This window comes from Schistocerca piceifrons, chromosome 9 (genome assembly GCF_021461385.2).
Source record: "Schistocerca piceifrons isolate TAMUIC-IGC-003096 chromosome 9, iqSchPice1.1, whole genome shotgun sequence".
Lineage (NCBI taxonomy): Eukaryota > Metazoa > Arthropoda > Insecta > Orthoptera > Acrididae > Schistocerca > Schistocerca piceifrons.
In genome coordinates, this window is record NC_060146.1 from 35,643,163 (window position 1) to 35,669,956 (window position 26,794).

The window sequence follows — 26,794 nt, forward strand, 5'->3', positions numbered from 1 at the left end:
CATGTGACTATTAACTACTCTCGAAGGTCAAATCGGCATTAAAAGGAATAATATCTCAGTCCGTCGAAGTAGTTAAAGAAAAAGCGGTACACGTCATCAAGGAGCTCACAAAGGAAGATTTCGAGCACTGTTTCCATCAAGGGAAAATTTGCATGGAACGTTGTAGGGATAGAGGAGGTGAGTATATTGAGAGTGACAGGAACTAAATATACGTGTTTATGAAATGAAACGTTTTACAGCGATAGTCCCACTATTTTACTGCCACATTTCGCATATCACCAAAAATATTCGCTTTAAGTACAGTATTTCCGTTTTATACATGTGGTATATTCGAGAAACAGGATTGCCCTCTGAGACTATAATTTTCTGACTCTTATGAGATGATACGTACTTCATAATCGAAATTATTATGAAGTGTTCTAACAGTTCTTCATTGGTGACTTATGATTTTTGAAGGAACATAAGACAAACGATGAAATATAAGGAAACGATGGAGGGAACACTTTAAATCAAAGTTTCTTGAAAGTATTGACATGTGTGATGTATACGCTGTCTCTTCATTAAGTATGTGATTTGGTTACGTAGTAATGTATTTGAAAGTTTCTAAATTTTCTTGGATGTCCTCTTTCCTGCTTTTGTTTTGTCCAAATAGGATCTTTAGGTAGTTTCGAAAACGTTCAAGGCACCCGGCCAACCTTTGCCAATAACAATGTCAAATCCTTAGTAAAGTGCCAACTCATGAAGATGCGGGATAAGGCCCGCGAAAAGGAGATCTGTATCGCATCGCTCGTCACTCCCCACACTACGCACCAGCGGTCATAATTTTTTACGTTTACGTAACAAAATAATCAGAATCAGAACTTGAAAGGGATTTCGAAGACTTAAGAGCAAATGAGGTGGAACGAATAGATAGTATCCCATCAGAATTTTCAGGAGCATTGGAGGAAGTGGCAACAAAATTACTATTGATGTTCTTGTGCATAATATATGAGATTGTTGATATATCATCAGATTTGCGGAAAAACAACATGCACTCCGCACTTCGAAGACTGCAAGAGCTGAAAACTGCGAATATAATCGCACAAACAGCTTAACAACTCACGCACTTGAGTTGCTGCCAAGAATAAAAGACAGAGTGGAAAACAAAATGGAGGATCTGCTAAATGATCGGAGAGGCAGTTCTGACGTTGGCGCTGACAGTGGAAGTAAAACTGAAGAAAAATCGAGACACGTTGATAGGATTTGTCGATCTGTAAAATGCGTTCGACGATGTAAAACTGGTGCAAGATGTTCTAAATTGTGAGAAAAATACGGATAAACTATAGAGAAATACGGATCATATACAATATATTCAAGAACCACAAATAAGAGTGGAAGATAAAAATGGAAGTGCACGGATTAAGGAGGGTGTGAGGCGAGCAAGTAGTCTTTCGCCCGTATCGTTCTATCTATACGTCGAAGAAGCAGTGACGGAAATGAAAGAACGGTTCAAGAGTGGAATTCAATTTCGAGGTGAGAGGATATCAATGATAAGATTCGATGAAGAAATCAGTGTCCTCAGTGAAAGTGAAGAAGAATTACAGGATATGCTGAATGGAATGAACAATCTAATGAATACAGAGTAAATCGAAGAAAGACGAAAGTAATGAGGAGTAGCAGAAATGAGAACAGCGAGAAACTTAACATCAGGATTGATGGTCACGAAGCAAACGCAGTTAAAGAACTGTGCTACCTAGACAGCAAAGTAACTCATGACGGACCGGCCGCTATGGCCGAGCGGTTCTAGGCGCTTCAGTATGGAACCGCGCGACCGCTACGATCGCAGGTTCGAATAGTGTCTGGAGCACGGATGTGTGTGATGTCCTTAGGTTGGTTGGATTTAAGTAGTTCTAAGTCTAGGGGACTGATGACCTCAGATGTTGAGTCCATAGTGCTTAGAGCCATCAGTGACTCATGAAGGTCGGAGGAAGGAGGACATAGAAGGCAGGCTAGCACTGGCAAAAATGGCATTGCTGGCCAAGGGAGTCTACTGGTGTCAAACGCAGACCTCAATTTGGGGAAGAAATCTCTGAGAACGTACGCTTGGAGGACAGCGCTGTATGGCAGTAAGCCACGGACTGTAGGAAAAAAGAAGAGAATCGAAGCATTTCAGATGTGGTGCTACAGAAGACAGTTGGTGAGGAATGAGGAGGTTCTCCAGATAATCGGCGAGGAAAGGAAAATGTGGGAAACACTCAGGAGAAAAAGAGGGGACATCTGGTGAGGCACCTTCCATGGTACGAGACGGAGCTATAGAGGGTAAAAACAGTAGAGAGAGACAGAGACAGGGAAGCATCCAGCAGATAACTGAGGACGTAGTTTCAATTGCTAGTCTGAGACGATGTGGTTGGCACAGGAGAGGAATTTGTGGCGGGCCACATCAAACCAGTTAAGACTGATGGGGAAAAAAAAGAGAAAGACCATTCCTTGACATGCAATTGCCTGATGAGGTCGTGACGGAAAACTTCGTCTCAATCAGAATTGGGTACCTGACAATGGAGGTTTCGCTGGGAAAGAAAAGGCTGGAAAACACAGTCGATAGACATTAATCACGCAAGGAGACTTTTCAAGATGTCGCTGGCTACCCGCTACGAACGTACACTACTGGCCATTAAAATTTCCACACCACGAAGATGACGTGCTACAGACGCCAAATTTAACCGACAGGAAGAAGATGCTGCGATATGCAAATGATTAGCTTTTCAGAGCATTCACAGAAGGCTGGCGCCGCTAGCGACACCTACAACGTGCTGACATGAGGAAAGTTTCCAACCAATTTCTCGTACACAAACAGCAGTTGACCGGCGTTGCCTGGTGAAACGTTGTCGTGGTGCCTCGTGTAAGGAGGAGAAATGCGTACCATCACGTTTCCGACTTTGATAAAGGTCGGATTGTAGCCTATCGCGATTTCGGTTTACCGTATCGCGACATTGCTGCTCGCGTTGGTCGAGATCCAATGACTGTTACCAGAATATGGAATCGTTGGGTTCAGGAGGGTAATACGGAACGCCTTGCTGGATCCCAACGGCCTCGTATCACTAGCAGTCGAGATGACACGCATCTTATCCGCATGGCTGTAGCGGATCGTGCAGCCACGTCTCGATCCCTGAGTCAACAGATGGGTACGTTTGCAAGACAACAACCATCTGCACGAACAGATCGACGACATTTGCAGCAGCATGGACATAAGCTCGGAGACCACGGCTGTGGTTACCCTTGACGCTGCATCACAGACAGGAGCGCCTTCGATGGTGTACTCAACGACGAACCTGGGTGCACGAATGGCAAAACGTCATTTTTTCGGATGAATCCAGGTTCTGTTTACAGCATCATGATGGTCGCATCCGTGTTTAGCGACATCGCGGTGAACGCACATTGGAAGCGTGTATTCGTCAGCACCATAGTGGCGTATCACCCGGACTGATGGTATGCGACGCCATTCGTTACACGTCTCGGTCACCTCTTGTTCGCACTGACGGCACTTTGAACAGTGGACGTTACATTTCAGATGTGTTACGACCCGTGGCTCTAGCCTTCATTCGTTCCCTGCGAAACCTTACATTTCAGCAGGAAATCCCTTCTGGATACAGAAAATGTTCGACTGCTGCCCTGGCCAGCACATTCTCCAGATGTCTCACCAATTGGAAACGTCTGGTCAATGGTGCCCGAGCAACTGCCTCGTCACAATACGCCAGTCAATACTCTTGATGAACTGTGGTATCGTGTTAGAGCTACATAGGCAGCTGTACCTGTACACGCCATCCAAGCTCTGTTTGACTCAATGCCGAAGCGTATGAAGGCCGTTAGTACGGCCAGAGGTGGTTGTTCTGGGTACTGATTTCTCAGGATCTATGCACCCAAATTGCGTGAAAATGTAATCACATGTCAGTTCTAGTATAATATATTTTTCCAATGACTACCCATTTATCATCTGCATTTCTTCTTGATGTAGCAATTTGAATGGCCAGTAGTGTATGCGGGAGAGTGCTGCGAGGTGTACGCCTGCGGAGTGGCGAGTTGCCGCCAGGCGCTGCGCGGAGTCACGGGCAGTGGGCGTGGCCGCCGCCGGCAGACGAGGGCCCATTGTGGCCGGGATGAGGCCGCTCCCACGCCCACGCACCGTCTCATGAATACGGCCGCGCCGCCTCCCTGGCCGTGTCTCCTGGTGATGGCCGTGCCAGCCGGTAGACTGGACAGCACACGGTACGGCTCCAAAGCGGTACTCAGTCAGTCTATCCAGCAGCCAATGTTATCAACAGCACTGTTCTCACAAGGGAACATCCCCATCGCACCCCCCTCAGATTTAGTTACAAGTTGGCACAGTGGATAGGCCTTGAAAAACTGAACACAGATCAATCGAGAAAACAGGAAGAAGTTGTGTGGAACTGTGAAAAAATAAGCAAAATATACAAACTGAGTAGTCCATGCGCAACATATGCAATATCAAGCACAATGTGAGCTGAGGAGCGCCGTGGACCCGTGGTCTGCGAGAGCAGCTGCGGAACGAGAAGTCCTTGGTTCAAGTCTTCCCTCGAGTGAAAAGTTTAATTTTTTATTTTCAGACAATTATTACCTGTCCGTCCGTCCAATACGAGGTAACTGCGCCGTAGTATGATGACGCTACACCAAAACAAACATCGAAACACATGACGTCAGTCGACTACAGAGCACGGAAGAGTGGCTCCCTGGCTGGCAGTTGACTGTTCGCTACTTTGGACGAGAGTGCATTAAATACGTGAGATGCATTCTGTGGGCAATATGAATCCAGCAAATATAGCTCGCGACTTCAATAACATTGTCAATGAATATTTTCTGAACTGTAAGGCATCGGAAAGTTCCTTAAGGGATCGAACGATTGTCGAGCATTTGTATGATTATTTCCAACATTTGTTGATAAACAGTACGTCTGGTGGTGATTGTCTGAAAATAAAAAATTAAACTTTTCACTCGAGGGAAGACTTGAACCAAGGACCTCTCGTTCCGCAGCTGCTCACGCTAACTACGCGACCACGGCGCTCCCGAGCTCACACTATCCTTGATGTTGCTTACCTTGCGCATGAACTACTCAGTTTGTATATTTTGCTTATTTTTTCATGGTTCCACACAACTTCTTCCTGTTTTCTCGATTGATGTGTGTTCAGTTTTTCAAGGCCCATCCACTGTGCCAACTTATAACTAAATCTGAGTGGGGTGCGATGGGGATGTTCCCTTGTCAGTTTATAAGGTTATCGAAGCATCACGCCGTCTCTCATACGTAAGCGGGCATTCTACAGAGTGGGCGAGGAGTCCGCGTACCCCGTAGTATCGAATGCTAATTGACTTGAAATGTTTTGCCACAAGTTCTAACTTACATATTAAATTCTTCGTGTGTGCTACCACATTGTTCGTAGTTTCTGTACACTTACTTGGGGTATTTTCGTTCTGTGGTTGCAACTACAAGAAAATGCGTGTTTTTCTCCACCAGAAGCTTTTCGTTTTATTGAGGTAATGCATCATGAGTGGTCTGAAATTAAATATACTAAGGTTGGAACTTTAATAGGGGCAACTACACTACTGGCCATTAAAATTGCTACACTACGAAGATAACGTGCTACAGACGCGACAGTTAACCGACAGGAAGAAGATGCTGCGATATGCAAATGATCAGCTTTTCAGAGCATCACGCAAGGTCGGCGCCGGTGGCGACACCTACAACGTGCTGACATGAGGAAAGTTTCCAACCCATTTCTCATTCACAAACAGCAGTTGACCGGCGTTGTCTGGTGAAACGTCGTTGTGATGCCTCGTGTAAGGAGGAGAAATGCGTACCATCGCTTTTCCGACTTTGATAAAGGTCGGATTGTAGCCTACCGCGATGGCTGTTTATCGTATCGCGACATTTCTGCTCGCGTTGGTCGAGATCCAATGACTGTTAGCAGAATATGGAATCGGTGGGTTCAGGAGAGTAATACGGAACGCCGTGATGGATCCCAACGGCCTCGTATGACTAGCAGTCGAGATGACACGCATCTTATCCGCATGGCTGTAACGGATCGTGCAGCCACGTCTCGACCCCTGAGTCAACAGATGGGGACGTTTAAAAGACAACAATCATCTGCACGAACAGTTCGACAACGTTTGCAGCAGCATGGACTATCAGCTCGGAGACCATGGCTGCGGTTACCCTTGACGCTGCATCACAGACAGGAGCGCCTGCGATAGTGTACTCAACGACGAACCTGGGTGCACGAATGGCAAAACGTCATTTTTTCGGATGAATCCAGGTTCTGTTTACAGCATCATGATGGTCGCATCCGTGTTTGGCGACATCGCGGTGAACGCACATTGGAAGCGTGTAGTCGTCATCGCCATACTGTCGTATCACCCGGCGCCATGGTATGGGGTGCCATTGCTTACACGTCTCGGTCACCCCTTGTTCGCATTGACGGCACTTTGAACAGTGGACGTTAAATTTCAGATGTGTTACGACCCGTGGCTCTACCCTTCATTCGATCCCTACGAAACCCTACATTTCAGCAGGATGATGCACGACCGCATGTTGCAGGTCCTGTACGGGCGTTTCTGGATACAGAAAATGTTCGACTGCTGCCCTGGCCAGCACATTCTCCAGTTCTCTGACCATTTGAAAAAGTCTGGTCAATGGTGGCCGAGCAACTGACTCGTCACAATACGCCAGTCACTACTGTTGATGAATTGTGGTATCGTGTTGAAGCTGTACCTGTACACGCCATCCAAGGTCTGTTTGACTCAATGCCCAGGCGTATGAAGGCCGTTATTAAGGCCAGAGGTGGTTGTTCTGGGTACTGATTTCTCAGGATCTAGGCACCCAAATAGCGTGAAAATGTAATCACATGTCAGTTCTAGTATAATGTATTTGTCCAATGAATACCCGTTCATCATCTGCATTTCTTCTTGGTGTAGCAATTTTAATGGCCTGTAGGGTATATATCTACAGCTCCTACAAAATAGATACGTGTTTCAAAGTCTTCCTGACCTTCAGAGTAGTCACCAGCATTGTGTATAGCCCGTTGCCAGCGATGTGGTGGTAGTCGTAGGATACTCTTAGCAGCGGCCGGCCGCGATGGCCGTGCGGTTCTAGGCGCTCCAGTCCGGAGCCGCGCTGCTGCTACGGTTGCAGGTTCGAATCCTGCCTCGGGCATGGATGTGCGTGATGTCCTTAGGTTAGTTAGGTTTAAGTAGTTCTAAGTTCTAGGGGACTGATGACCACAGCAGTTGAGTACCATAGTGCTCAGAGCCATTTGAACCAATCTTAGCAGCGCCAGTTGTGTTGACAGTTCGAGCGGCGCGGTCTATTGACTGACGAATTTGTAGCAGTTCAGAAGCGAATGCAGAGAAGTGTTTCCTTCACTTTTGAAACCGTGTTGAACTCACAAGGGCTGAAGTCAGGGGAGTGCAGTAGGTGGTATAGCACTTAATGGCCCCATCAGTCAAACAAATCAACAACAGTTTGCACTGTACTTTCTTGCGCCTCTATGCTGTTCGTTTTTGGAACACAGCCTACGACCAGATTAGAGACAGTGCAAGAGGTTACTCATTTTAGTGATGGGGCTGCTAAGAGCTATACCACCTACTGCACTCCCCTGACTTAAGCCCTCGTGAGTTCAACTCATATTCTAAACTGAAGGAAACACTTCACGGCATTCGCTTCAGAACTGCTACAAATTCGCCGGGCAATAGACCGCGCCGATCGAACTGTCAACACAACTGGCACTGCTAAGAGCATCCTACGACTTCCACATCGCTGGCAACGGGTTATACACAATGCTGGTGACTCCTGTGAAGGTCAGTAAAACTTTGAAACACGTATCTATTTTGTATGAGCTGTAAATAAATAGTTGCCACTATTAAAGTTCCAACCCTGGTATTTATAATTTCATTTGTTTTTAAGACTGAAAAACAGTTCGTTAACAATGTATTGCCTTTTGTTTACGATGATTTCGTCTTGGTTTCTCGCCTCCGTCGCGTAATGCCGTCTGCTACCACATCTCTGGTGTATTTCTAAAATACTTGTAGTCTGATTTTTAGTTGCTCTGTAGAACTACGCATTTCTTATGTTTTAGGGAGGACACTTCCTAGCACACGACTGTTTACTGTTTATTTTTATACTCATAAGTGTGTATTAAGGTTTGTGTATTGTAGCGTTGTCAAAAAGTAGTGACAATGCAACGTTGGCAACACTACAAAACAGAAACCACAATACACACTTAATAACTATAAAAATCAACAGAAAACAGTCGTGTGCGAGAAAGTGTCCTCTCTGAAACATAAGAAATACATAGTTCTGCAGAGCAACTAAAAATTAGACTACAAGTATTTTAGAAATACACCACAGACGTGGTAGCTGATGGTATTTCCCTATGGAGGCGAGGAACCAAGCGGAAATCATCGTAAATAAAAAGTAACACATCGTTAACGAATAGTTTTTCGATCTTATGGTTCAAATGGCTCTGAGCACTATGGGACTCAACTGCTGTGGTCATAAGTCCCCTAGAACTTAGAACTACTTAAACCTAACTAACCTAAGGACATCACACACATCCATGCCCGAGGCAGGATTCGAACCTGCGACCGCAGCGGTCTCGCGGTTCCAGCCTGCAGCGCCTAGAACCGCACGGCCACTTCGGCCGGCATTTCGATCTTAAATGCTCAAATGTTCAAATGTGTGTGAAATCTTATGCGACTTAACTGCTAAGGTCATCAGTCCCTAAGCTTACACACTACTTAACCTAAATTATCCTAAGGACAAACACACACACCCACGCCCGAGGGAGGACTCGAACCTCCGCCGGGACCAGCCGCACAGTCCGTGACTGCAGCGGCCTAGACCGCTCGGGTAATCCCACGCGGGTTTTCGATCTTAAAAACAAACCAAATTTGTAAACATCTTTAGTAACAGACCACTGAAGACGCTTTACCTCAATAACGCGAAACGCATATGGTGAAAAAAAAAACACGCATTTTATGTAGTTGCACCTAAAGAACGAAAATACCCTCAGGAATATGTATTAAGTGTCCAAGATGCCGGTGTGTTCCCTATCACGTTGTAAACAAATTTCCATACGCCTCCATGTTCTTCTTGACATATTTTTGAGCAGGTACGGTGTTTCATTGCGAAATGCATCCTCAATAGCGTTGTGCATTTTTTCGTAATATAACGATCTGCAGATACATGTGACTTAATGACTATCCGTAACCAGTTGTCACATGTGGCGAGAGCAGGACTTCTTGGTGGCCGTTTCGAGGGAGCTGGTGGTGCTGATGAACTGTAGCCTACCCACCGTCCTGGAAAGCCTTCATCTCGGAACTCTCACACTGCAAGAGGGTAGTGCTTCGTCAGTTAGTTCCCTGCTTTATAAATCACCATTACTGTGGAACCAGTGGGCGTTCCGAAAATTCTACTAGTAACAGGGATACGAAAGTGGGCAACAGGTAAAAAAGATTGACTTCCCCTGTTTTAGACATTTACTCTAATGTATCAGTGACTAGTTGTTCTTTCATGTGGATATTACGTTGTACAGGGATACAATTACTGAACTGTATGGAACAAAATCGTCGTAACTTCTGAACGGTTTGTCGCGGGGCATGATGATAATTAAAATGCGCATGCGTGCATGCCTTGTTATTGTCGTCCTTTTTCATTTATAATCTAATCTAATAAGCAAAACTGGCGCATTTGGGGGACTGAGAATCCTCATTTCGCGATCGAGAAGTCTCTTCACCCTCAAACGGTTACTGTTAATATTACTGTATAAGCATTATTAAGTGGAAGTGTGCTAAATATTTCAGAACGTCAATCCGTTTGTTTCCAAGATTAGAAATTATACGTAGGGAAAAAGTAGCTGAACTTAATTGTTTGAGAAGCTCAGTGATATGTTTCGTCCTGTTCAAATTTTCAACAGTGTCTACATCCAAGTGACTCCTGCTTATGGGCTACATCAATTGTTCGTATAACTATTTGTTGTACAGAACTGAATAGAATGTTTTCTTCAAAATTCCAGGACAGTCCATTTTCAATGAACTAGTTGATTCTTCGCGAAACACCATTAACAGTGTCTTCTGCTGCTTTCTTTCTAATCCGATTTGACATAACACTACTATATTCTGAAGAAAGTACCAATTCTGCTTGTTGACTGTTAAGTGGATGGTCATTCACATGTATAAGAAATAGCAGTAGACTGTCTCGAATGAAAAACAGCCCACAGTTATACTAAATTATGTTTATTTTAAACTTTGACCATAGTTTCAGCTATAATAATACAGCCTTCTTCAGAAGTCATACACACCTCAGAGATGGTGGCGGAGGACATACGGTGCCATATGTAATTTTACTTATGTTCGAAACAGGCTTATGTCTGTTTAAATTTTATTGGTCTTGACGCAGCCGCTGGACTAAGACATTTTTCATTAGTGTGTATGACTTCTGAAGAAGGCTTTATTATTATAGCTGAAACCATGGTCAAGGTTTAAAATAAACATAATTTAGTGCAACTGTGGGCTGTTTTTCATTCGAGACAATTTCGTAACGGTAGCTGCTGTCGCTGCCACGATTAAAATAATGAAATAGCAATCGACCCAAAATTGAACCCTGTGGGACTCCTGCGTGATTTGTCCCCAGTCGCTACAATTTTCGACGCCAACAACACTGAATTTTTAGCACAAGTTTTGCGTTCTGTTTGTTAAGTGTGGTTCAAATCAGCTCTGCATAAAGCCATCAATTGCACAAAACTTGAGTTTTTCTAAGACAGTAAAGTGATCTACACATTCCAACGCCTTGGAAATATCACAAGAAATACCAGCTGGCGATATTTTATCATTTAAGGCTAGTAATGTGTGATGAGTGAGTATATACACAGCATTGTCTGCCTAACAATCCTTCTGCAGTCCAAACTGTGGTATGTCAAGTAAATCGTTTCTCCTCAGATGTGATACTTTAAAGAATGTGGACTTCTGGTGGAAGAGAAGACGAGCGAGCGCTCTGAGGCCGGGGTGACAGGTGAGAGGAAAATGATTGGCGCGTTTATCTTAATGACGCTGACCACTAGCCGGCGCTTACGCAAGGCCCTGCTGGAGTGGGGAGGCGCTTTCACTGGACGCTGGCGTGAGCCGAGCGCGGGACAGCCTCCAGCGCCGCCGGACTCCAGGCCGCTGGAGAGGCGAAGCCTCAATCTAGCAACCGCTGTCTGCATGCCAGTTGCTATACTGTGGTATCCCGGAGGTGGTCTGCCAGCACAAAACCTGAAGATAACAAGTTTTACACGCCTTGGCCCAGCATCTAGTGGACGTCGATTGGCCTTAGTAATTACAACCAGGACTTGAAAGACAGAGAATTTGCAGTACACTATCAGAGTCTAGTGAAGGATAAATTGAATGATTCCCCCCTATCATGATAGCGGTGGAAATGAAATAATGGTATGGCATTATTGGCTAGGAGGCACAGTCTGGGATTGTTAACGCGCCCACTTCCGAGACGGATTAACGACGGGTGGTCGGTGCGCCAGCCAGGTTGTGATTTTTAGGCGGTTTTCACATCCCACTGGGTGAATACACGGCTGGTTCCCATGTTTCGTCCCAGATCTGTAGAACACTTTCTCACACTTGTACACATAATATACTTTATACATAGACACATTGGGTACACTGCTTGTGTACTGAGGGGTGGGGATGGAAGATCAGTTGGCTTATGACCTTAGCTGTTGGGTCTCTTTAAACGCTGTCAGCATCAGAACTTGGTATCGATAAAAAAACAGTAAACTTATTATACACACATCAAAAAAAGTTATGCATCACCCCAGTTCCCAGAGCTCTTGCAGATAGACGTTGACTGTGGATATTGTATCACAGACACAGTCCCTTCGTCTCTTCAGAGATGTCACGAAACCAGCCCAAAGATGTAAACAACTATGCATGAGCAGCGCCTATTACACGGAGCGGGTGCGACAGCCGATCACTTCCATTCATTCCACCAGGAAGGAAGTACATGGCTCGTGTGGTCTGTAGTTCAACCATGCTGAGACGGTCAATAGCGCGGTTCGATCGCGTCCGCATTGTTGCTTTGTGCCAGGAAGGGCTCTCAACAAGGAAAGTGTCCAGGCGTCTCGGAGTTAAACAAAGGACACGGAGGAGATACACAGAGACAGGAAAAGTCGATGACATGCATCACTCATGTCGCCCAAGGGATACTACTGCAGTGGATGACCGCTAGCTACGGATTATGACTCGGAGGAAACCTGACAGCCACGCCACCATGTTGAATAATGCTTTTCGTGCAGCCAGAGGACGTCGTGTTACGACTCAAACTGTGCGCAATAGCCTGCATGATGCGCAACTTCACTCCCGACTTCAAACGCGAGCTCCATTTTTGCAACCACGACACCATGCAGCGCCGTACAGATGGGCACAACAACATGTTGAACGGATCGCTCGGGATTGGCATCACGTTCTCTTCACCGATGAGCGTCGGAGACGTGTTTAGAGGCAACCCGGTCAGGCGGATCGCCTTAGACACACTGTCCAGCGAGTGCAGCAAGGTGGAGGTTCCCTGATGTTTTGGGGTGGCATTATGTGGGGCCGACGTATGCTGCTGGTGGTCATGGAAGGCGCCGTAACTGCTATACGATACGTGACTGCCATCCTCCGACCGATAGTGCAACCATATCGGCAGCATATTGGCGAGGCATTCGTGTTCATGGACGACAATTCGCGCCCACATTGTGCATATCTTGTGAGTGACTTCCTTCAGGATAACGACATCGATCGACTAGAGTGACCAGCACGTTCTCCAGACATGAACCCTATCGAACATGCCAGGGATAGAAAGAAAAGGGCTGTTTATGGTCGACGTGGCCCACCAACCACACCGAATCGTCGTTGAGGAGTGGAACAATCTGGTCCAATAGTGCCTTAATGCAATTGTGGATAGTACGCCACGACGAATACAGGCATGTATGAATGCAAGAGGACGTGCTACTGGGTATTAGAGGTACAGAAATCTGGACCACCACCTCGGAAGGTGTCGCTGTATGTTGGTAAAACACGCAACGTGTGGTTTTCATGGTCAATAAAAAGGGGGAGATGATGTTTACGTTGATCTCTATTCCAGTATTCTGTACAGTTTCCGGAACTCTCGGAACCGAGCCCGCATCTCGTGGTCGTCCGGTAGCGTTCTCGCTTCCCACGCCCGGGTTCCCGGGTTCGATTCCCGGCGGGGTCAGGGATTTTCTCTGCCTCGTGATGGCTGGGTGTTGTGTGCTGTCCTTAGGTTAGTTAGGTTTAAGTAGTTCTAGGGGACTGATGACCATAGATGTTAAGTCCCATAGTGTTCAGAGCCAGCCATCTCGGAACCGAGCTGATGCAAAACTTTTTGATGTGTGTATTTTACTGATACTTACGTTGAGAGTGACGTCACAGACGGCTTTGCCCCTACACAATGTCTGGTATGGTATAAATTTAATCTGATTATTTTATTTTAGTAATACTGTAGTTTAAAGTAAACTACAAAGTGTTTTGTTTGTTTTTACACCTGTACACGAGAAATAAAGTAGAACTACGACCCCGAATTACAAGCCTATATCACTGGCGTCGATTTGCAGAACAATTTTGGAAGATTTACTGTGTTCCAACATAATCAAATACATCGAAGAATACGATGTTTTGACACGCAGCCAGCACGGTTTCAGAAAATAACGTTCTTGTCGAACACAAATATTCACACGAAGTAATCAGTGCTATCGACAGGTAATCTCAACTCGATTCCATATCTCTAGAACGCCATTGGTACCGCCCCTCACAAAGGAAGTAATAATCAAACTGCGTGCGTGCGGAGCATCGTCTCTGTCGTGTGACTTCACTCACCACTTCCCGTCAGAAAGACTACAGTTCGTAATAACTGACGAGAGTTATCCAGTAAAACAGGAGTGATATCTGGCGTTCCCCAAGGTATGTTAGTGGTCCTCTGCTGTTCAATATCCACATAAACGATTCAGGAGACAATCTGAAAAGCAATGTTAGATTGTTTGCAGATTATACTGTCATTTACCGTGTAGTGAAATCATCAGAAGATCAAAACCAACTGCAGAATAATTTGCACAAGATATCTGTATGGTACGAGAAGCGGCAATTGACTCTGAATAGTTCAAAGCGTGAGGTCATGCACCTGAATACAGGAACAAACTGTCAATCGATGGTACTATCGGGACGTGTTGCTACGCCTGTTGGTGCGCGACTGCTGCACAAAAAACGAAATCACAGTGCTACGTCTCCAGACGGCCGCGCGGGGTAGCCGAGCGGCCTGGGGCGCCTCGTCACGGTCTGTGGGAGTCCCCCCGTCGGATGTTCGAGTCCTCCCTCGGGCATGGATGTGTGTGTCGTCCTTAGCGTAAGCTAGTTTAAGATTAAGTAATGTGTAAACTTAGGGACCGACGACCTCAGCAGTTTGGTCCCATAAGACCTAACCATAGAATTCCGAAAAACTCTCCAGACGTCGCCCCTGCGGCCCAATATCGGGCCGCTGTGACATCCGAATGCTCCACAAATGGTCCCATACATATTCTATTGGAGACAGATAGCATTTTGCTGGTTACGGGAGTACCTCAACATTACTCGGACACTTCATACAGACACGTGTCATATGTGGACGAGCATCATCCTATTCAAAAAATGGTACCACGATACTCTCACACGAGAGGTAACACACGAGGACAAAGGATGTCTGTGACGTATCGTTGTGCAATTAAAGTGCCCTAAGTGACAATCAAGGGTGTGGACTGCAACCCTGACGATGAGTAAGCTTGCCCTCTTACTTGCATTCACTCCAGCATTGGGCTACAGAGACTTCGGAATGCCCCACAAGTCTGGATACTGCTCGATTCGAGCAAGTGGCCAAGTGGAAACACACAGTGACACCCCTCCGAAACACTGTGTGTCGTGTATGACGCTGTGTGTTTAGCTTGGCAGTAGCCGCCTGGTTTGGTCATTCTTCCCCTAGGCGTTGAGGTGACCTCTCGTGGGGTCGGGGGACATTAGTAGCAGAAAGAGTCCTGGCGGGGTGTAGGAGGAAGGAAGTGATTGGTGGACGCAGCGGATCGGTGGAGTTGTGTTGCGCACAAACAAGTGGTGTGCCGTAATGCTGGACATGAGCCTAACCTGCCGCCTAGACGTGGAGATTGCTTCTGGATGACGCAGTCTGACTGAGGTACTGTGTTCGGCCAAACGTTACCACCTGGCCTGTTTTCTGCTCATTCGTCTGCAGCGCGCCCATTATGGATGACTGATTTGTTTCTTGTGGAACTGGAATTACGTACCACACGGCGGGCTGGTTTTGAGGGTGCTTATTAACGAACGAGAATTAGGTTGTGTGTGCCGCGCTATATGAGCAGGTCGCGTGTGGATATTGATACTAACTAGTATTCATAAACCAGATCGTGCCCTGTTATTGTTTAGAGAAGAAGCGCCGTGTTTATGCGTTGTGCGTCGCTCGTGTCACAAAATTTAACCTTGGATAGTTGATGACAGTATGAACCAAAATTACTAATGTTGTGTAGGTCGACAACGCACCATTTTTTTAACTGCGGAAACTTGGCGCCACACGCTCCGATTGGCCGTGGGATTGCCCTGTTGCCGGACGCTCTGGACAACGCATGACCGCGAATGCTTTGCCTCTCTGAGATAGCTATGTATCCAAGGCGGCCCGCACGCTCGGTGGTAGCGTGCCAGCCTTCCACTCCTGGGGCCGAATCCGCCGGCGTGCCGACACATCCATTGTAGGCTCTGAGCACTATGGGACTCAACTGCTGAGGTCATTAGTCCCCTAGAACTTAGAACTAGTTAAAGCTAACTAACCTAAGGACATCACAAACATCCATGCCCGAGGGAGGATTCGAACCTGCGACCGTAGCGGTCTTGCGGTTCTAGACTGCAGCGCCTTTAACCGCACGGCCACTTCGGCCGGCACATCCATTGTAGTTTCGTGATAAGACGAACCGGGAACAAACCGTCAACACCTGTTAGTTCGCGTACAGAAAGTCTTTTACAAATTGTGTCGGCCCTGAAAAGGGCCTCTTTTGTAGCTAGGACACTGTTTACTTAAAGCAGGTGCTCGAACTGGCGACACTCTGACGCGACACAAACTTGATAACGTCGGTCTTTTCCAGAACTCTTTTAAAAAATTACTGGCATTGCCCTGATGTGATCGGCGGCATGTTGAATGCAATCCCTTAACACCTCTTCGTTTCTAGGTGGTTCGCGTCTGGGTGGGTGAACTAGATGGTTCAAATGGCTCTGAGCACTATGGGACTTAACATCTGAGGTCATCAGTCCCCTAGAACTTAGAACTACTTAAACCTAACGAACCTAAGGACATCACACACATCAATGCCCGAGGCAGGATTCGAACCTGCGACCGTAGCGGTCGCGCGGTTCCAGACTGAAGCGCCTAGAACCACTCGGCCACAGCACTCGGCGGGTGAACTAGAACCTTGAAGAATCCCCAGAGGGAAAATCCAGGCGGCGTGACATCTGGTGATGGCGGGGACCATGTCCTACGACCACCTGTGCCAATTACCCGGTAGTGGAAGAGTTCATTTAAATATCCGCGCAGCACGACTGTTATGTGCGCGTCCCCCAACGTGCTGCAACCACATGCTTAGCCGTATGTCCAGGACAACATCTTGCAGCCATCCGGCCGGGTAGAGTTTCTTGTAAAAAGTGAAGGTAATTTGCCCCGGTAAGCTGAGGAGGTAGATGGACCAGCTCAACCAGATGACACCCACAATGCCTGCGCAAATGTTGAGCGAAAATCGTTCCTGGTGTCCGTGGACGTACGTGACGTGAGGATTTACCTTGACCAGTAACGAACGTTTCGAGTGTTGTAAAGGCCATCCCAATGGAACGTGCACTCGTCGGTAAACAACACAATGGCGGCGAAGTCGGGATCTCGTGCAACACATCGCAGAAGCCGCCGGCAAAACCCTAGCCTGTGTTCATAGTCCGCCACAGGATTTAGGTCTTGGACAGGGTGGAAACTAAATGGATGCTGGCTCCTTCAAAACCTCCCAGACTAACCGACATGTGACCCCCAACTGCTCGAGTACTTGTCGTAGGTGCTTCCTCGAAGTGATCGAGAACAGTCTCTTTATATGCAGCATCCTGTCGTGTTCCAAGTCTTACAGCACTACCATAATATTCCACTAACGAGCCTGTTTCGCCAAGTCGCCGGTGAACTGCTGTAAGCGTTTGCGGGTGTGGGTGGCGTCTTGCTGGGTACCGTTCCTCATACAACCATCGAGCTTCATGCGCAGTACCGTCCATAAACAAAAACCATATCTCGTTGTTCTTCTAACGAATACTATGCCGCCATGCTTACTGTACGACTAAATCGCAGATGACGTGTGTCTGTGTGTATGTGTGTGTGTGTGTGTGTGTGTGTGTGTGTGTGTGTGTGTGTGTGCGTGTGTTCCGAAGCGAAGCTTACGTGTGAATGCCTCTGACGTGAGGTGGAGACAAACAGCAAGACCTATTCGACACTTGTGTGTACCACGTTAGGGCAGTGACGGGAAGAGGGCCGTTTCTATGTGTGAACCGACAACCATAGCGCTGCCCGTCAGACGACAAACGGCAACAGGGCAATCCCACGGCCAATCGGAGCGCGTGGTGGCAAGTTCCCATAGTTCAAAATTGGTGCGGTGTCGACCTACACAATATTAGTAAGTTTGGTTCATACTGTCATCAGCTATCCAAGGTTAAATTTTGTGACACGAGCGACGCACAACGCATAAACACGGCGCTTCTTCTCTAAACAATAACAGGGCACGAAGCTGGTTTATGAATACTAGTTAGCATCAATATCCACACGCGACCTGCTCATACAGCGCGGCACACACAACCTAATTCTCGTTCGTTAATAAGCACCCTCAAAACCAGCCCGCCGTGTGGTACGTAATTCCAGTTCCACAAGAAACAAATCAGTCATCCATAATGGGCGCGCTGCAGACGAATGAGCAGAAAACAGGCCAGGTGGTAACGTTTGGCCGAACACAGTACCTCAGTCAGACTGCGTCATCCAGAAGCAATCTCCACGTCTAGGCGGCAGGTTAGGCTCATGTCCAGCATTACGGCACACCACTTGTTTGTGCGCAACACAACTCCACCGATCCGCTGCGTCCACCAATCACTTCCTTCCTCCTACACCCCGCCAGGACTCTTTCTGCTACTAATGTCCCCCGACCCCACGAGAGGTCACCTCAACGCCTAGGGGAAGAATGACCAAACCAGGCGGCTACTGCCAAGCTAAACACACAGCGTCATACACGACACACAGTGTTTCGGAGGGGTGTCACTGTGTGTTTCCACTTGGCCACTTGCTCGAATCGAGCAGTATCCAGACTTGTGGGGCATTCCGAAGTCTCTGTAGCCCAATGCTGGAGTGAATGCAAGTAAGAGGGCAAGCTTACTCATCGTCAGGGTTGCAGTCCACACCCTTGATTGTCACTTAGGGCACTTTAATTGCACAACGATACGTCACAGACATCCTTTGTCCTCGTGTGTTACCTCTCGTGTGAGAGTATCGTGGTACCATTTTTTGAATAGGATGATGCTCGTCCACATATGACACGTGTCTGTATGAAGTGTCCGAGTAATGTTGAGGTACTCCCGTAACCAGCAAAATGCTATCTGTCTCCAATAGAATATGTATGGGACCATTTGTGGAGCATTCGGATGTCACAGCGGCCCGATATTGGGCCGCAGGGGCGACGTCTGGAGAGTTTTTCGGAATTCTATGGTTAGGTCTTATGGGACCAAACTGCTGAGGTCGTCGGTCCCTAAGTTTACACATTACTTAATCTTAAACTAGCTTACGCTAAGGACGACACACACATCCATGCCCGAGGGAGGACTCGAACATCCGACGGGGGGACTCCCACAGACCGTGACGAGGCGCCCCAGGCCGCTCGGCTACCCCGCGCGACCGTCTGGAGACGTAGCACTGTGATTTCGTTTTTTGTGCAGCAGTCGCGCACCAACAGGGATGAATGTGCAGGTACGTTATGGTGAGGCAAAAGCCATGATTGTCTCGCCACATTTCAGACCATTTCCTTCTCACATTTTCTCGCAGGCGTAGCAACACGTCCCGATAGTACCATCGATTGACAGTTTGTTCCTGTGCCACGAATTCATGATGACTAATCCTTCAAAGTCAAAGACAACTATCAGCATAGTTTTGACGTTGGACCTGACATGACGAGCTTCTTTTGGTCTTGGAGAGGCTTGGTCTCAACATCATAACGGTAGACTCACGTCTCATCACCGGTTATGATTCTCTTAAGCAAGATACGTCACGGCTGCAAAATACTAACGCGAATTCTTTACACGCGAATGGAAAAACTGGCAGAAATCAACCTCGGGGAAGATCAGTTTGGATTTCGTAGAAATATTGGAACACGTGAGGCAATACTGACCTTACGACTTATCTTAGAAGAAAGATTAAGGTAAGGCAAACCTACGTTTGTAGCATTTGTAGGCTTGGAGAATGTTGACTGGAATATAGTCTTTCAAATTCTGAACGGGGCAGGGGTAAAATACAGGGAGCGAAAGGCTATTTACAATTTGTACAGAAACCAGGTGGCAGTTATAAGAGTCGAGGGGCACGAAAGGGAAGCAGTGGTTGGGAAGGGAGTGAGACTGGGTTGTAGCCTCTCCCCGATGTTATTCAATCTGTATATTGAGCAAGCAGTAACGGAAACGAAAGAAAAATTTGGTGTAGGTATTAAAATCCATGGAGCAGAAATAAAAACTTTGAGGTTTGCCGATGACATTGTACTCGTAATTCTGTCAGAGACAGCAAACGACTTGGAAGAGCAGTTGAACGGAATGGATAGTGTCTTGAAACGAGGATATAAGATGAACATCAACAAAAGCAAAACGAGGATAATGGAATGTAGTCGAACGAAGTCTGGTGATGCTGAGGAAATTAGATTCGGAAATTAGACACTTAAAGTAGTAAAAGAGTTTTGCTATTTGGGGAGCAAAATAACTGATGATGGTCGAAGTAGAGAGGATATAAAGTGTAGACTGGCAATGGCAGGGATAGCGTTTCTGAAGAAGAGAAATTCGTTAACATCGAGAATAGATTTAAGTGTCAGGAAGTCGTTTCTGAAAGTATTTGTATGGAGTGTAGCCATGTATGGAAGTGAAACATGGACGATAAATAGTTTGGACAAGAAGAGAATAGAAGCTTTCGAAATGTGGTGCTACAGAAGAATTCTGAAGATTAGATGGGTAGACCACATAACTAATGAGGAAGTATTGAATAGGATTGGGGAGAAGAGAAGTTTGTGGCACAACTTGACCAGAAGAAGGGATCGGTTGGTAGGACATGTTCTGAGGCATCAAGGGATCACCAATTTAGCATTGGAGGGCAGCGTGGAGGGTAAAAATCGTAGAGGGATACCAAGAGATGAATACACTAAACAGATTCAGAAGGATGTAGATTGCAGTAGGTACTGGGAGATGAAGAGGCTTGCACAGGATAAAGTAGCATGGAGAGCTGCATCAAACCGGTCTCAGGACTGAAGACCACAACAACAACAAACAACATCTCGTTCTCATTTGCACGATACAAAAGCTCTTCTGAGACTGCGAGGCGAAGGTCTTTCTGGTCTTGACTCATGAGCTGGCAGCGTGGCGGCAACACGATGCATTCAAAGACGCTGTGTCAGGATTTTATAACATGATCCAACTGAAATTTTACATTCTTCTGCAAACTCTCGGTCAGCCATAGATTGGCTCGTACAGGTTCGTCGTCGTTCTTGACATCATGGTAGGCGTCGAATGGCGTCATGAACAAGGGTTTCTTTAACTTCCGTCCGGCCATTTTCAAACCGTGTGAACCATTTGTAACGCCGAGTACGGCTTAAGCACTCATCGCCGAGGGGTTCTTGTGTCATTTTCCGTGTCTCCGTGAAGGGTTTCTTGAGTTTCACGCAAAATTTACCGCAGACGCGTTGCTCCTCTAACTCTGCCACCTCGAAATTCGCAAACTGTTAGAAATAACGTTCTACTCAATACAGCACTGAACAATAACTAACAGACAATCAGTGATGAAACTTGTGGCAGTTAGACATTAAACACAGAAGTGAGCAGGGACACCAACCGCCTTTCGCTCCAGCACATCATTGGCGCGAATTTACGAATGTTGCGAAATTTCTTGAACAGACCTCGTATATACCGGAAGGATATTACGAGGCCTCGCCAAATACGTGCGGCGTGCGTATCGCCTCCCTCCGTAATGTGTGTCGAGTCTACTCGCATACACGAAACAAGCAAAGATTTTAGAATGATCCAGAGGATTATCAAACATAATCGCAACTTATACAAAAGTCCAGGAAATTCTCACGCTTCAAACTCCGTCAACCATGTCACCTCAGCGACACTTAGCATCGCAGCTACAACAACATATCAGTGTGTCAATGCACGTTTGCTGCTAGAAACAGATGTCATTAAACAGTACCTTGATCCGCTACGTCAAATATCCGCTAGCTCCAGTCTTTGATGCTTACCTGCAACAGAAAAAGGAATTGCATCTCGTTAGTAACAAATAAGCTTTAATTGCTGCATACACAAAGGGAATACTTATACGTTTTACTACCTGACGTTATGTTTAAGAGAATTCAAAAAGTATACAGCGATCAAAAAGGCTTTAACAAGTTAATGCATAGCGGTAGCTGCGTGGTCAGCGCGACAATGTCAATCCTAAGGGCCCGGATTCGATTCCCGGTTGGGTCGGAGATTTTCTCCGCTCAGGCACTGGGTATTGCGTTATTATCATCATCATCATCATCATCATCAATTTCATCCCCATCGACCAGCAAGTCGCTGAAGTGGCGTCATATCGAAAGACTTGAACCCGGCAAACGGACTACCCGACGGTAGGCCCTAGTCACACGATATTTACATTTACCACGAAAGCTGGAAAGCCCCCTAGTGGGCAGCAGGGCCTGGGTTGACCACCACTGTAATACGTTATGTTCGTAAGGAGCAAACCGCCAGAGGACCGTACTACCTGAAATCTCCTGACGAGGATACGGCACGCTATCAAGACGAAACGTCGAGGGAAGGTGTACAGGATGTGCTTCTACTCCATGTCGCCACCCCAAAATACAGTCACTCATGAGTTATCAAATTTTGCGTCACTCCCATATTCTCCTTTCTCTAAAGGTTCCTTATGGACAAATAATAGTGTGGCAGGCATTTAGAGAAAGACGATGAGGTGACTGAGAAGCGTATGTCCACCAATCGCCGTGGTTTTAGGAAGCATCGCTCCTGCGAAACTCAGCTTGCCCTATTCTCGAATGATACACTGAGAACTATGGACGAAGGGCAACAGGCTGATTTCATATTTCCAGATTTCAGGAAAGCATCTGACACGGTGCCCCATTGCAGGCTGTTAACGAAGGTACGAGTATAAGGAATAAGTGCACAGATATGTGAGAGGTTCGAAGACTTCTTAAATAATAGATCCCAGTACGCTGTCCTCGACGGCGAGTGTTCAGCTGAGACAGGGGTATCGAGTGCCCCAAGGAAGTGTGACAGGATCGCCGTTGTTCGCTGTTGATTCGGCGAACAGGGAGGGCAATATTCAGTGGTTGTTCGCTGAAGATGTTGTGGTGTACAGGAAGGTCTCGAAGTTCAGTGACTGTAGCAAGATACAAGACGACAAAATTTATAGTTGGTGTGATGTTGGCAGCTAGCTGTACAATGCAGAAAAATGCGAGGTAATGCAGATGAATTGTAAAAACCAGGCCGTTATTTTCCAATACAGCATTAGTAGCATACTGCGTGACACAGTCACGTCTTTTAAATGTCAGGGCGTAAAGTTGCAAAGCGATATGAAATGGAACGAACGTTTAAGCATTGTACTCCCCTGTTCGTAGCCGGCCGCGGTGGTCTAGCGGTTCAGGCGCTCAGTCGGGAACCGCGCGACTGCTACGGTCGCAGGTTCGAATCCTGCCTCGGGCATGGATGTGTGTGATGTCCTTAGGTTAGTTAGGTTTAAGTAATTCTAAGTTCTAGGGGACTGATGACGACAGATGTTAAGTCCCATAGTGCTCAGAACCATTTGAAACCCTGTTCGTCCTGTCTGGACCGGTGCCGGTCCTACACATTTTAGCAATATTCTAGGATGGGTTGCACGAGTGTTTTGTAAGCAGTCTCATTTATACACTCATGCCCATAAATTAAGGATAATTACAGAATGTGGTGCCACACAACGAGGCACTACACAAAACTGGCGCTAACAGCATAGGCACGTAGGGAACACACACGACACAGATCTGTGAGTCCACGCTATTGGTGATAAGTTGAGAAAACCTTCCCGAAACACATGTGCTACAAAACGCCACTGTTTCCTGCGCATGTACCCCGACATCAATATGGGATATGATTACCATGCACACGTACACAGGCGCACAACGGATAGGCACACTCTGGATCAGGTGTTCGAGCAGCTGCTGGGGAATAGTCTCCCATTCTTGCACCAGTGCCTGTCGGAGCTCCTGAAGTGTCGTAGGGGTTTGAAGACGAGCAGCGATACGTCGACCGAGAGCATCCCAGACGTGCTAGATGAGGTTTAGGTCTGGAGAACAGGCAGGCCACTCCATTCGCCTGATATCTTCTGTTTCAAGGTACTCCACAATGGCAGCTCGGTGGGTTCGTGCGTTATCATCCATCAGGAGGATGGTGGGACCCACTGCACCCCTGAAAAGGCGGACATGTTGGTGCAAAATGACGTCCCGATACACCTGACCTGTTACAGTTCCTCTGTTAAAGACATGCAGGGATGTACGAGCATCCATCAAACCACGACCTCCATACAGGTCCCTTTCAAGGACATTAATGGGTTGATATCTGATTCCTGGCTCACGCCAAATGAAAACCCGGTGAGAATCACTTTTCAGACTATACCTGGACTCGTCCGTGAACAAAACCTGGGACCACTGTTCCAATGACCATGTACTGTGTTCTTGACACCAGGCTTTACGGGCTCTCCTGTGACCAGGGGTCAGTGGAATGCACCTTGCAGGTCTCCGGGCGAATAAACCGTGTCTGTGCAGTAGTCTGTAGGCTGTGTGTCTGGAGACAACTGTTCCAGTGGCTGCGGTAAGGTCCGGAGCGAGGCTACCTGCAGTACTCCGTGGCCGTTGCGGGCACTGATGGTGAGATATCGGTCTTCTTGTGGTGTTGTACACTGTGGACGTCCCGTACTGTAGCGCCTAGACACTTTTCCTGTCTGCTAGAATCCTTGCAATGATCTTGAGATCACACTTTGTGGCGCACGGAGGGCCCGTGCTACGACCTGCTGTGTTTGACCAGCGTCCAGTCGCCCTAGTATTCTACCCCTCATAACGTCATCAATGTGTGTTCTTTGAGCCATTTACAACACACAATCAGCATTAGAACGTCTGAAGATGTCTGCACCCTTACTCGTTGCACCGTACTCTGACATACACCAACACACCTGTGCGTATGTGGACTGCTGACAGGTCTACCGTGCGACGACCGCAGGTCAAATGCACCGCATGGTCATACCCCGAGGTGATTTTAACCCGCAAACCGCCCACCAGAGCGTTGTTTCACCATGTATCAGCATTATCCTTAATTTGTGAGCGTGAGTGTAGATTGGTGTGATGAATTGCAGCTAGTTCTAAATGTGGAAAAATGTAAGTTAATGCGGATGAGTAGGAACAAAAAACCTCTAATATTCGGTTACAGTGTTACTGGTGTCCTACTTCACACAATGAAATCGTTTAAATATCGGTCGCAACGTTGCAAAACGATATCAGGTGGATGAGCTTGTGAGAAGTGTGGTAGGAAAGGCGAATGGCCGACTTCGGTTTATTGGGAAAATTTTAGGAGAGAGTGGTTCACCTGGAGAGGAGACCGCACACAGGACCTATTCTTGAGTACTGCTCAAGAGTTTGGGATCCATACCAGGTCGGATTGAAGAAAAATCGAAGCAATTCCGTTGGCGCAGCTAGATTTGTTAGCGGTAGGTTCAAACAACACGTAAGTGTTACGGAAATGCTTCAGGAACTCAAATGAGGGTCCCTGAAGATAAGGCGAGGTTCTTTTCGAGGAACACTATTGGGAAAATTTAGAGAAACGGCATTTTAAGCTGACTGCAGAACGGTTCTACAGCCGCCAACGTAAATACTACAAAGATACGATACGATAAATTAGGACACATACGGAGGCATATAGATACAGATTTTTCCCTCGCTCTCTTTGCGAATGGTGCAGGAAAGAAAATGACAAGTAGTGGTATAGAGTACCCTCCGCCAAGCACCGCACTGTCACTTGCGTGGTATCTATGTAGATGTAGATGTAGAACGTTTCCTGAACAGCCGAAATACTGACTCCTATAACCGAGGTCTCCGCCAAGTCAGCCATCTATCGTAGGAGAAATGCATCACTGAACGGTGAACATGTAGACAAGGGATGATAGTATCACCAAGTTTCAAGATTACAACGTCATTCTTTCGAAATGATAATTAGGACTTACGATTATCCTTGCAGTCATTTTTCCGTTCGCTCACTGCGCGAATGAGCTAGGGCAGAAAATCGTTGATATTGTCACGAAGACCAATTCCGCCGCGACACACTGTAGACTGGCTTGCGGAATATTCACACAGATGTGGATGTGGAGCAGCCAGTGACGGTAGCTGCCGGCTTTGGGCCGTTTGCATACGGTAACGCGGGGTGAGGCAGTAACGGTGCGTCTGGGGACTCCGTTCTCCAGAGGCGGGCGAAGCCAGAGTAGAGGTAAAGAGGGGGAGGGAGAAGATAGATAGAGGGAGAGGGGAGAGAGAGAGAGAGAGAGAGAGAGAGAGAGAGAGAAAGGGCAGGCACAACACAACAGGCACGACGCAGCGGCAGCAGGTTCGCCTGGCGCGAACACACCGTTATACGCGCAGGAATGCCGGCTGCACCTGTCTCAACCTTCCCAACTCTACTGAACGGAGAATACCAGCGTAACTGTAATACGGAATGTAAGTTGTGTTTACATTAGATCCAGGTACGGAGCTAACTGCCCTCTAACCATGCACGTCCTCTACAAGGGTCAGTTGTAAGGAAAGTCAGGCTATAATTACACTACTCGCCATTAAAATTGCTACACCACGAAGATGACGTGCTACAGACGCGAAATTTAACCGACAGGAAGAAGAAGCTGTGATATGCAAATGAGTAGCTTTTCAGAGCATTCACACAAGGTTGGCGCCGGTGGTGACACCTACAACGTGCTGACATGAGGAAAGTTTCCAGCCGATTTCTCATACACAAACAGCAGTTGACCGGCGTTGCCTGGTGAAACGTTGTTGTGATGCCTCGTGTAAGGAGGAGAAATGCGTACCATCACGTTTCCGACGAATTATAGCCTATCGCGATTGCGGTTTATAGTATCGTGACACTGCTGCTCGCGTTGGTCGAGACCCAATGACTGTTAGCAGATTATGGAATCGGTGGGTTCAGGAGGTTAATACGGAACGCCGTGCTGGATCCAAATGGTCCAAATGGCTCTGAGCACTATGGGACTTAACATCTGTAGTCATCAGTCCCCTAGAACTTAGAACTACTTAAACCCAACTAACCTCAGGAGAGCACACAACACCCAGTCATCACGAGGCAGAGAAAATCCCATACCCCGCCGGGAATCGAACCCGGGGACCCGGGCGCGGGAAGCGAG

General features: G+C 47.0%; 1 protein-coding gene across 1 annotated transcript in view; it reads right to left on the reverse strand.

Moving 5' to 3' along the window:
• Nucleotides 1-26,794, reverse strand: part of LOC124716672 — a 380,414-nt gene that overhangs the window by 268,562 nt on the left and 85,058 nt on the right. Inside the window, exon 2 of the mRNA XM_047243209.1 lies at nt 21,563-21,611. The gene's annotated coding sequence lies outside the window, so the exon portion shown is untranslated. The remainder of the gene's footprint in view (nt 1-21,562; nt 21,612-26,794) is intronic.